The sequence below is a fragment of the Callithrix jacchus genome, chromosome 12, assembly GCF_049354715.1.
Source record: "Callithrix jacchus isolate 240 chromosome 12, calJac240_pri, whole genome shotgun sequence".
Lineage (NCBI taxonomy): Eukaryota > Metazoa > Chordata > Mammalia > Primates > Cebidae > Callithrix > Callithrix jacchus.
Window position 1 is genome coordinate 46,078,651 of NC_133513.1, and position 13,367 is coordinate 46,092,017.

Here is a 13,367-nt window from a genome sequence, read left to right on the forward strand (position 1 = left end):
TCATTCTGGAGAAAATAAGTTGCTAAGAATCTTTTTCCTAATGTTTTGGATTGAAAAGTATTACTGGACCAGCATTTTGGGAGGCCGAGGCGGGTGGATCAAGAGGTCAAGAGATTGAGACCATGCTGGTCAACATGGTGAAACCCCGTCCCTACTAAAAATACAAAAAAGTAGCTGGGCACGGTGGCACATGCCTGTAATCCCAGCTACTCAGGAGGCTGAGGCAGGAGAATTGCCTGAACCCAGGAGGTAGAGGTTGCGGTGAGCCGAGATTGCGCCATTGCACTCCGGCAATCTTGGGTAACAAGAGCGAAACTCCGTCTCAAAAAAAAAAAAAAAAAAAAAAAGAAAAAGAAAAGTATTACTGGAATAGAGGAAGAAATTTGCCTCTGAAAAGCAAATTAAGCATGGAAAGCCACTTAGAAATACATATATATGCAATATACAATACACCTCTTATAAAAACATCAAATATGGACAATCTTGCTCTTAAACACTAAATACTATAAATTCCATGAAATGTGGGTCATGAGTAACAAGAGTCTTATTTTTTATGGCTTTCATTCTTAACCTAGCAGCACTAGAATCTCTGCTATCTTACCGACAACCCTCAGTTTTCCAATGAATTAAACTGAAACTACTGTTTTAGTAAAGAAAGTCAAAACAAACTGTTAAATAGGGAAGTCAAAGATTTACAAATTGTGAATTAAAAGGGTAACTGCTTAATGTATAGCTTTTTAAAAAACACAAAATAAGTAAGTACAGTTCACTTACTGTGACACTCTGAGGTTTTACTCCTGGTGGCCCAGGCAGTTCTTCTGAATCGGGATGATTCCAATGTCTGGCATTATATACAGCTTTTGTGGGTGACTAGAGAAATGAGAGAAAGATCAACTGCTTCCATCCTTATAAAAGACTCAATAAACTAAAAATCATAAAGAATAATTTATATGCATAAATGTGTATCCTAGAAACAGCAGGACAGATGCTATCTGGGTATAGTCCCACCATAATTCCCATTCCCATGCCATTAGCAAATATAATTACTGTAGGACTAGGTCACAATATCAGCAATTAGTGCTCTGAGCAACTATGACTAACCAAGAAAAGATGGCACTTGAAAGTAAACCTAGGCAGGGCATGGTGGCTCATGTCTGTAATCCAGTACTTTGAGAAGCCAAGGCGAGTGGATCACTTGAGGTCAGGAGTTTGAGACCAGCCTGGCCAACATGGTGAAACTCCATCTCTACTAAAAACAACAAAAAATTAGCCAAGCGTGGTGGTGCATGCCTGTAATCCCAGCTACTTGAGAGGCTGAGGCAGAAGAATCACCTGAACCTGGGAGGCAGAGGTTGCAGTAAGCTGACATTGCTCCACTGCACTCCAGCCTGGGAGACAGTGAGATTCCGTTTCAAAAAAAAAAAAAAGGTAAGTAAACCTCTTGCTAGGCTTGTACTGACTAAGTAATCAACACATTTACTTCAACATGGGTTGGGCATGATGGCTCATGCCTGTAATCCCAGCACTTTGGGAGAGTGAGGCAAAAAGATCACTTGAGTCCAGGAGTTTGAGACTAACCTGGGTGACAAAGCAAGACCCCATCTCAAAAACTTAAAAAAAAAAAAAGAAAAGAAAAATTAATGATAATAGTTCAACATGTTCTTTGGCAAAACTTTATTCTTCAAACTCCTGATTCATGCCTCACAATCTTCCAATCTTCCAACAATGGGAATCCAGCAGTTTATGACAGATAATGCAGTCATTTAAAGCAAACCACTGCAGCCAGATGTATGCTACCACTCAAAAGTTCTCAATTCTGTTTAGAATACATATACCACATATTCCAAGACACAGTGGGATCTAAAAAAGTACCATGTAATAACATACACGGTTTCTGCAGCAAAATGTCACACTAAGCAGGACAAAGATGTAAAGTCTCTCACATCAAGTTAGGTTATTGTGCTGCTCTATCAATCTACTTAAACTTATCTCGGGGATTTTCAGTTTTAACACTGAATTTCAGAATTGAGAACAGATGATAGTAAACCTACAAAATCAAATCAAGAACAAAACCCTCACTTTTAATAGAAAATGCAGAACTACAAAGATTGACAAGACAGAAAGGTAACACCTAATTCTCTCTATCGTCTACAAAAGTGATGTTAAATTATGTTCTGAAGTTCAAATAAATGGTGTGGTCATAAACCATTTCTTTCTTTCATAAACAGAGATTTTCTTTCATAAACGGAGAAACTTTCTGTTTATGAAACTAATCTTATTTTTGGTACAACATAAATATGAGTGGAAAAACAGTATTTCAAGATGGTCCATCAATCTACATTTAAAAAGCAGCTATCTCCCATTACTAGCTGCAGTAACACAATTAGCATTAAGCATTAGTGTGACCTAATGGTTAGCTTTTTATATATTATCTTTACTAAGGCAGAAAAACCTCATCTGTATTGTGTATACAAACCCATCACTCTTATATGCCAGGTTTGCATAATATGATGATGCATTAGCAATCTGAAACAATTTATGCACTCATGCAATGACTCACACTGCTTTCCTGAGGCACAACACAAAGAGTGGACACAGTTTTATGTGATTAAAACCTACCTCTCTATTCCTTCTATTCTTTTCAAAGACCAGCTACATAACTTGTGTGTCTGCTACCTATGAATCCCTGATTTGAACTACCTTTGGTACCGCATGCATACTCAGAGCCCAGGCTTTGGTAACAGCCTTTTGGTAAGAAAAAGTGCCTTAAAGCTCAATTTTACTTCTTTTTAGAAAGCACTGACTAGGCTAGACGCAGTGGCTCACACCAGTAACTGCAGCACGCCTGTAGTCCTAGGCAGGAAGATCACTTGAAGCCAGTTGTTCAAGACCAGACTGGGCAACAAAGCAAGACCCTGTCTCTAACAAAAAATAAAATCAATAAAATTTAAAAAACAAAAAGAAATTTAAAAAAAGAAAAAGCATTGATGGCTGGGTGTGGTGGCTCACGCCTGTAATCCCAGCACTTTGGGAGGCCAAGACAGGCAGATCACCTGAGGTCAGGAGTTCAAGACTAGCCTGGCCAACATGGTGAAACCGCGTCTCTAACAAAACAAACAAAAAATAAATAATAATAAAAAAAAACCCCAAAAGCATTGACTACCGATAATAATCTAGTTACCTAGTTCCATAGCTAACAAAATACTAGGGTGGCTCAAAGTTCTAAATTAAAACACTGTAAGGTATACCTGAAAGAGTATGTGCTTTGAAAGTATTAAATACTATTGATAATAATTGTTTTTTTGACATCTGATAAACTTTAATAATGATCAAACACAAGTAAAAATAACCACTGAAAATATAAAACTCAACAAGAGACATAAGAAAACAGCAGATAGAAAACAAGAAAAATTCTTATTTTAGAATAATGGCATATGTAACTTGTAAAATGTTTAAGTTTATACATGAGATTATATTGGTTTCCTTATTTAAAGAAAAAAGAAAAAATTACAATTAAGAATAGAAATTAAAATGCAGAACCAAGATAAATATTTTTGGCCCAGCCAAGTGTGGTGGCTCATGCCTGTAACCCCAGGACTTTGGGGAGGCTGAGGTGGGCAGATCATGAGGTCAGGAGTTTGAGACGAGCCTGACCAACATAGTAAAACCCCGTCTCTATTAAAAATACAAAAATTAGCCAGGCATGGTGGTGGGAGCCTGTAATCCCAGCTGTTCAGAAGGTAGAGGCAGGATAATTGCTTGAACCAGGGAGTTGGATGTTGCAGTGAGCTGAGATCGTGCTGCTGCACTCCAGCGTGGGCGACAAAGCAAGAGGACATCTAAAAAATATTTATCTTTTTGGCTCTTAGACTAAAAAAAAGATTAGTGAGGAAAACCAAGAAATAATGGGGAGAGAAAGAATACTACTGATTTTCTCTTCATGATTAAAAAAAAAACACCTTTTGGCAAGGCATGGTGGGTCATGCCTGCAATCCCAGCACTTTGGGAGGCTGAGGCATGTGGATCATAGGTCAGGAGTTTGAGATCAGCCTGGCCAATATGAAACCCTGTCTCTACTAAAAATACAAAAATTGGCAGGGCATGGTGGTGGGTGCCTGCAGTCCCAGTCACTCAGGAGACTGAGGCAGGAGAATTCCTTGAACCCAGGAGGTAGAGGGTGTATTGAGCCAAGATGGTGCCATTGCACTGCAGCCTGGGCAACAGAGCGAAGACTCCACCTCAAAAAAACAAAACAAAAATCCCACCTTTTAACCATATTTGGGGTGATTGTAAATTAACAGCGATGATCTTTTTGTGCTAAAAAATCAGTGACACATTTCATTAAAACAAAAGGATCAAAGGAACTTTAACCAGACCATACATGTAAAGGCTATTTAGCTTAGCATTTTCATGGATTCAAAGTACATATTTAATGACAAGCAAACCAATAACCAGAAAAAATGAAGACTGTCCTTCCCTTTATAATGTGATATTGAAGTGCTGCCTATGGACAATTTATAAAGTAAAGTGTTTGAAGTTTAATTTTTATTACAAAAATTGACACTATTGAAACCAACATGATTATCTTTCACTCATCCAATAACTGAGCTAACAGTATTATAAAAAAATTCTAGATTCAGTTACCAGATATGCGAATACCGATATAGCTAGTATAAATCTGATGATTAAAAAATAATTTTGTTTCCTTAAAAACACTTGGTTCATTTACCATTTAATATTAGATAGATATTTGCTATCCTGAAGTACCAAAAAAATCACAAATAAAAATGGCAATGTCTACACTTTAGGTTTCTTGTTAGGTGGATCCTGAAGACTAAACTTCGGAATTTCACCAGAAGGAGCATATGGAATTCTCTTGGAAGACACCTTTTTGCCAATTGTTTCAGTCTGGAAGCCAATGGTCTGTAGTTCATTGTGGAGCCCATCCAGGGCACGCCGTCCATCAAAGATAAAGGCTGGCTTCAGCATTTTTTTATGAATATGTTCATAATCCAATTCCTTAAACATGTCCCACTCAGTGCAAATAACAACAGCATGGGCACCATCACATGCTTCATATAGATCCTTGGAAATAGTCACAAGCCGGGACACTTGGTCATCCTCTGAAACACGTGGATGAGAAAGATCCACAACTATTTGTTCCCTAGGTACTTTTGGATCGTATATATGGAGGTGTGCACCTTCATCCATCAAATATTTGCTAATATATATACTTGAAGATTCTCTTGTATCACCAGTGTCCTTTTTGAATGCAAACCCCAAAATAGCTATCTTCTTACCAGTTACTGTATTAAACAGACTATCTATGATCCGGGAAGCAAACCTCCTCCTCTGGTAGTCATTCATGTCTATGACCTGCTGCCAATAACGAGCAACTTCTGGCAAATTGAGAGCCTCACAGAGATAAACCAAATTCAGAACATCCTTTTGGAAGCAGCTCCCACCAAACCCAACACTGGCTTTTAGAAACTTGTTTCCAATTCTCTGGTCCATTCCAATGGCTGTTGCTACCTCTTCTACATCAGCTCCTGTGGCTTCACACAGAGCACTTATGGAGTTGATGCTGCTTATTCTCTGGGCGAGAAAAGCATTTGCCACCAGTTTGGAAAGCTCTGAAGACCAAGTATTAGTGGTGAGGATCTTTTCTCTGGGAACCCAGTGCTCATATACAGCACAAAGGGCCTGCACAGCTCTCTGGCCCTCTGGAGTTTCATCCCTTCCAATTAGTACTCTGTCTGGGTTCTTTAGGTCCTTGATGGCCATTCCCTCTGCCAGAAACTCAGGGTTGGACAGCACCTGTAAATTCAAGTTGGGTTTTGTGTTTGCATCAAATATGCGATGAATACTTTCTGCTGCCCGCACTGGAACCGTGCTTTTCTCAGTGACAATTTTGTACCCATTTGAGTTTTGCACAATGCGTCTAGCACAAGCTTCAATATACTTCAGATCTGCTGCCCGGCCTTTCCCCATTCCATAGGTTTTTGTTGGAGTATTCACAGAAATAAATACAAGATCAGCTTCTTTGATGGCATCATCAATATTGGTAGAAAAAAATAGATTTTCTCCTCGACAGGATTCTACTACTTCTTTTAGTCCTGGCTCATAAATAGGAAGTGTAGGAGAATTCCATGCATGGATTCTTGATTCATTGACATCAACAACCATTACCCTGATTTCAGGACACATATGAGCAATGACACTACATGTGGGTTCTCCAACATAGCCTGCACCAATGCAACAGATCTTCTTAATTTCAAACATGGTTGTATAGCAGCAAGCGTGGGGACCGCTCCTATCCCGATCATTCGGACAGCACCTCGATATTAATTGTTATGTAATGATGTGCTGCTCAGTTTAAGTCTAACACATTTGTAAGAAAACAAATATATAGCTTAACTACCTAATAAAGAATATGATAAACAAATAGGATAACTGATGGGTCTAGGATAATAGGTAACTCATCTCAAAACTCCTTGAAGCATAATGGTATATCACTGAGCAGCTTATATTAAAAGGTCAATATTAAAGGAACATTTGGTTATGCTGTTGAACAAGGTGATTTAGTAACACTATTAAATTTAAAGCTTTTGATGATGTGTTACCATTTTAATACTAATAAGCAATATAAAGGGAAGAAGTCCATTAAGAACTTTTTCTTGACTTTTATTTCAATTACAAGACTAATATAGGATTTATTAATGGAGGAGGGATACTGGAGACACATCCCTCTAACTAAAAATGAAAATAAGTAATATCTGTATATGGCTAATATACACACATGGCAGAGAGTGGAAGAAACAGGGAAAGAGAAAAAGGAACACTGACTGAGCTTTTTACACCATTCCACAACAGTACAATAATTCCACATGCTCATGAGTGAATTGTGTATGTGAACCGCACAACAGTGGTATGTCACATACTAACTTCACTCAATGAAAGTGATTGTGTGTGTGCATGTAAAAATAGCATACAGCAATCAACTTTCCATGGAAAATCAAAAATCACCCTTACCTTTTAGCAACCTAGCTAAATGATAACAGCATCATTCTGATTGCATCATCAGGCTTGTCTTTAATCTTGTTAATTTTATTCTGGTTTGAAAAGCAGAAACAGGGCCAGGCACAGTGGCTCATGACTATAATCCCAGCGTTTTGGGAGGCTGAGGCAGGTGGATCACTTGAGGTCAGGAGTCAGAGACTAGCCTGACCAACATGGTTAAACCATCTCTACTAAATACATAAACTTGGCCAGGCATGGTGGCGGGTGCCTGTAATGCCAGCTACTTGAGAGGCTGAGGCAGGAGAATTGCTTGAACCCAGAAGGCAGAGGTTGCAGTAAGCCAAGATTGTGCCATTGCACTTCAGCCTGGGCGACAAAAAAGTGGCTCACGATTGTAATCCTAGCATTCTCGGAGGCCAAGGCAGGTGGATCATGTGAGGTCAGGAGTTCAAATCCAGCCTGGCCAACATTGTGAAACCCCATCTCTAATAAAGATATTTTTAAAGTTAATGGGGTGTGGTGGTGGGCATCTGTAATCCCAGCTACTCAGGAGGCTGAGGCAGGAGAACTGTTTGAACCAGGGAGGCAGAAGTTGCAGTGAACAGAGATCGTGCCATTGCACTCCAGCCTGGGCAACAAGTATGAAATTCCATCTCAAAAAAAAAAAGAAAGAAAAAAAGAAAAAAAAGAGAAGAAAAGCAGATACAGCAAATAAACAAGACTCCTAAACTTTTTTTTTCTGTGTTAAAAAAAAAATTTTTGGCTCTCACATAGTGGCTCTCACCCATAGTCCCAGCACTTTGGGAGGCCAAGGCAGACAGATGGCTTGAGCCCGGAGTTTGAAACAGCCTGTCTAACATGGTGAAACTCGGTCTCTACAAAAAATAGAAAAATTAGCTGGGCATGGTGGCACATGCCTGTGGTCCCAGCTACTCTAGAGGCTGAGGTGGGAGGATCACCTCCTGAGTCCAGGAGGTAAAGGCTGCAGTGAGCCAAGATCATACCACAGCACTCCAGCCTGGGTGACAGAGCAAGATTCTGTCTCCACAAAAAAGGGTGGATTATGTTTGCTATACAAATTAATAAGCAAAATACTTATAACAAAATAAGCAAAAAGTTTGTAAAAATAACATTCTAAATATTCAGAACCATTTTAGCATACTTCAATACTGGTAATCTTAAATATATTATTCTTTTGTATTAAGTGCTCTGAGGCATGATAAGCAAGAAAAACCTCAAAAGTGACATTCCATTAAAGCTAAGGAAAAAAATATTTCAGTGATAAACTGAAGGGGCATTTCTCCATGAGAGATAATAAAGCTTCCATAAAAACAATGGATAAAAATTGGTTTTTATACCACCACCAAGGTTGTGGTTAAAAGATTGGATTGCTGAATCACAACTATAAACCAGAAGAAAAGGCTAGGCACGGTGGCTCATGCCTGTAATCCCAGCACTTTGAGAGGCTGAGGTGGGCAGATCACTTGAGGTCAGGAGATCAGACTGGCCACCATGGTAAAACCCTGTCTCTACTAAAAATACAAAAAAATTAGCCAGGCCTGGTGGCACACGTCTGGAATCCCAGCTACCCTGGGAAGGCTGAGGAAGAAGAACTGCTTGAGTCCAGGAGATGGAGGTGGCAGTGAGTCAAGACTGCACTACTGTACTCAGCCTGGGTGATAGAGTGATACTCCATCTCAGAGAAAAAAAAAAAAAAAAAAAAAAAACCACCAGAGGAAAGGAAGCATTCCTTACTGAAAAGCTAAGAGGAAGTAACAACATGATGTTATCCCCCACTGGGCTGCTCATAAAAGGGGGAAGAAAGGAATTTTTTAAGCCATAGATACTTCATAAACAATAAGAGCAAATTTATTTATACATTTTAAAAATTTTTTGCTACATGAAGACAAAACAAGTAAGCTGATTAGAATTCATCCAGCCTTACCCACCGAAGGATAACACCAGTAATTCAATCAGCATGAAGTACAACTAAATGAACGCTGAAGAAGTACTGCACAAATAACTGCGCGTGGATGTGTGCACAGTACTTTAGGGGAAATTCAAAAGGGGAAAGAACAAAACAAAACAATCTCGATTTGTATTTTTAAAAATTTCATCAAAGAGGCAGGGCGTAGTGGCTCACACCTGTTATCTCAGCACTTTGAGAGGCTGAGGCAGGCAGATCACTAGGTCAAGAGTTCAAGACCAGCCTGGCTGATGTGGTGAAACCCTGTCTCTCCTAAAAATACAAAATGTAGCTGGGCATGCTGGCATGTGCCTTCAATCTCAGCTACTCGGGAGGCTGAGGTGGGAGAATTGCTTGAACTGGGACTCAGGAGGTGGAGGCTGCAGTGAGCAGAAATCGTGCCGCTGTACTCCAGCCTGGACTACAGAGCAAAACTCCAGCTCAAAAAGAAAAAAATTATTTAAATGACTTTTATAAAACACAATTTAAATCAGATGCAGGAGAGGAAAGTCTTACAAAGAATCTTTTAGCTCTTTACAACTCCCTTTTAAGCATAATAACACAATCTCAAATTGTCTTAAACTATAAAAAATGTAACACATGTTAAATATTCAGAGTATTGAATTATTTGAAGGAAGATTAGAGAAATTCCTAAATTAAAGCCAACAGCATCTGTACTATCAAGAACCAGAAACTGTAATAGGCAATATGCAACACTGCGTGGAGAATCTAATCCACAGCTAACAGGAAGAAATAAAGCTGCAAAGTCCTTCTCTGCCTGAATCAATTACCTACTACAGGTAGTAACAACTTTTAAAAAGACAGCTGTCATTTTTTTTTAGATGGAGTTTCACTCTTGTTACTCAGGCTGGAGTGCAATGGTGCGATCTCGGCTCACCACAACCTCCGCCTCCTGGGTTCAAGCAATTCTCCTGCCTCAGCCTCCCAAGTAGTTGGGACTACAGGCATGTGCCACCATGCCCAGCTAATTTTTGTATTTTTAGTAGAGACGGGGTTTCACCACATTGACCAGGATGGTCTCAATCTCTTGACCTCGTGATCCACCCGCCTCAGCGGATGCTGGGATTACAGGCGTGAGCCACCATGCCTGGCTGACAGCTGACATTTTTATAAAGAAACTGGCAGTTCCTTTCTTCATGAAGAACAATGCACACCACTACCCTGAGTATAACTTCAAAAGTGTAACTGGTAGCCACAGTTTTATATAATAAAAGATATAACTTTTATTACATAAAAGTTATTTTAAAAAACCCAGAAGCTGTAAGTATCTTGAGACAACACCTGTGATTAGGGAATATCCATTCTACCCTTCCTTTAAGAACATTTAGCTGGACACATGCTCACATAGATTTTTCAACATCTTAATGCTTGTATGGGCATGTAACTAAGCTCTAGTCAATGACATGTGAAGAGAGGTGAGGTATCCCTTCTGGGTCCTGGCTTCTAGGGAAGGTTCATTGCCTCCCCTTCCAGTTCTATCTTAGTCAAGAGCCTAGAAATGGCAGAACACTACCACACAAGGGATGCCTGGGTCCCCTACACTGCAGCAATTTGAAAACTGTCCAGAGATAAACAACCAGAGTCTGGTAAGCCAGAGAAAAATAAGCCATCTATTAAAAACTAATTTGGGATTTCTTTTACAACATCTGAACCAAATCCTAGGACACCACCTCTGACCAACAGTAAAGTTGAGATTACAAGCAAATAATAGGACATGCTGAAAGTATAAAATTTTGGCAATACTGGATGTGCATAAACTATGCACACATAACAGTAAAAAGAAACAACTTAAAAGATATAATCAGTCAAGGTGTAAGAGAATGGAGGAAGACAGAAACTAAAGGAGAAAATAAAATCTAAAACGAGCTTTTTAGAATTATAAAAATATATACTAAGAAAGAGCTATATGAACTGATACAAAGTGACTTCCAAGAAATATTATTCCATTTTAAAGGCGAAACAGTGCAAAAGAACACAATAGATGTTACTTTTTATGTAAGAAAAAAAACTTTTTAAATTAAATTTTATTTTTTTTGAGACAGTGTCTCGCTTTGTCACCCAGACTAGAGTGCAGGGGTGCGATCTCAGCTCACTGAAACCTCTGCTTCCCAGGTTCAAGTGATTCTCCTGCCTCAGCCTCTCAAGTAGCTGGGACTACAGGCATGTGCCACCACGTGCGGCTAATTTTTTCTACTTTCAGTAGAGAGATGGGGTTTCAACATGTTAGCCAGAATGGTCTCGATCTCCTGACTTCGTGATTTGCCCACCTCGGCCTCCCAAAGTGCTGGGACTACAGACATTAGCCACTGTGCCTGCCCCACCCAGCTGCTTTTTTTTTTTTTAAGTCAGAGTTTCACTCGTTGCCCAGGCTGGAGTGCAATGGTGTAATTTTGGCTCACTGCAACCTCTACCTCCTAGGTTCACGTGATTCTCCCGTCTCAGTCTGCTGAGTAAGCTGGGATTACAGGCATGTGCCACCACACCCAGCTAATTTTGTAGTTTAGTAGAGACAGGATTTCTCCATGTTGGTCAGGCTGGTCTCAAACTCCCAACCTCAGATGATCTGCCCAACTTAGCCTCCCAAAGTGCTGGGATTATAGGCTGAGCCACTACACCTAGCTGAAAAATTTTAAAGTCTGCTTATTTTTATATAAAATAGAAAAAAAAGAAAAAAAAGCAGAAAACACTAAAATTGTTTCCCTGCAAGGGTGGATGACAGACTGGAACAGCTCTCAGATGAAGACCTCATTAAACTTACCTTTTTATTTAGTTTTGTCTTTTATAATGTTGTACATATTTAAAAAAAAAAAAGTAAGAATGGAAAGGGAAAACACTACCTTTAAGTTTGCTAAAGCAAACCAGAACAAAGAAACCTACTCATATTTCACATGGACAGCAAATATCGTGGAGAGAAGACAGACAAACCACCCATCTCACTGACCAACCGCGAGGCAGGCAGGCAGGCAGAAATAATCCCAAGTAATTTGTGAACACATTTGACTTTATACCCTCAATCGTGGCAGGGTGGGGTAGGGCAGGTGCAGAACTGCCAAACAATTCCTAAAAATTTTTGTAGAGTTACTTATTGTAGTGGAATGGGCAAAGCAATTCTGTACCTATTTAGATATATTATTAAAGGTTGAGTAAATGTGTTGCTGTTGTTCACTGTGAAAAAGACAGAAGGCAAGAAAGAACCCTGGGTTCTTGCTGTGAAAAAGACAGAAGCAAAGAAATCCTGAGAGGATGCATTGATACTGTAGATATCAGTGTGAATTCATGATTTCTAGATTTATGTGCATGGGCATGAATCCACATATATATGGGAAGATATATTTATATGTGAATGTATGTGAATATACACACACGTATGTAATATATGTATACATGCATGTTTCCTATGTCTGTTTGCTAAAAGGGCCAAGAAGCAAAGAGCACACCTAGGGCCCATTATCATAGTCTCCAATACCATTCTCCACTAAAGAGAATGATCACTCCTCAGAGAATAGGCCTGATCCCAAGGCTACAGCTGAGCAGGTAACAAAGATCTGTGTTACACCAGGAAGAAAGAAGTTTTCATAGAATGATGAGGACATGGCAGAGGAATAAAACAGCCAGCTTGATGAGGCTCTACTAGCCAGCTGAGGACCAATTTAGGCCCAAAAGAATTAAGTACAGTAAGCCAGGCGTGGGGGCTCATGCCTGTAAATCCCAGCAATTTGGGAGGCAGGCAGATCACCTAAGGTCAGGAGTTTGAGACCAGCCTGACCAACATGGAGAAACCCTGTCTCTACTAAAAGTACAAAATTAGCCGGGCATGGTAGCACATGCCTATAATCCCAGCTACTTGGGAGGCTGAGGCAGGAGAACTGCTTGAACCCAGGAGGCAGAGCTTGTGGTAAACCAAGATCGCACCATTGCACTCCAGCCTGGGCAACAAGAGTAAACCTTGGTCTCAAATAAAAGAATTTAGTACAGTAATAGATTATAAACCATTGGGGAAAAAGTAGGTATTCACTAAGGAAGTCAAATTCGTAGGAACGAAGAGTAGAAAGGTATTTGCCAGTGCTGGCAGGTGGGGAAATGGGATTTGGGTCAAAGGATAGAAACTTCCCACTATAAAATGATTAGGTTCTGAAGATCTGACTTATAGCATGGCGACTACAGTTAATAATAATGTACTTTATAGAGTCATGCACCACATAACAAGGTTTTGGTCAATTACAAACTTCATATACAACGGTGGTCCCATAAAATTTTAAGGGAGCTGAAAAATTCCTGTTGCTTAGTGACATCTTAGCACTATGCATTATGTGAGTGTTTGTGGTGGTGCTTTCATAAACAAACCTACTGAGCTGCCAGT

General features: G+C 39.6%; 1 protein-coding gene and 1 pseudogene across 4 annotated transcripts in view; both read right to left on the bottom strand.

Moving 5' to 3' along the window:
• The window catches only part of LOC100412850 (wings apart-like protein homolog), a 63,471-nt gene that overhangs the window by 35,884 nt on the left and 14,220 nt on the right, over positions 1-13,367 (bottom strand). For all 4 annotated transcript variants that reach the window (XR_013524861.1, XM_078345432.1, XM_078345431.1 and 1 more), the window contains exon 4: positions 775-870. The gene's annotated coding sequence lies outside the window, so the exon portion shown is untranslated. The remainder of the gene's footprint in view (positions 1-774; positions 871-13,367) is intronic.
• LOC128929271 (UDP-glucose 6-dehydrogenase pseudogene) lies at positions 3,436-10,821 on the bottom strand (annotated as a pseudogene).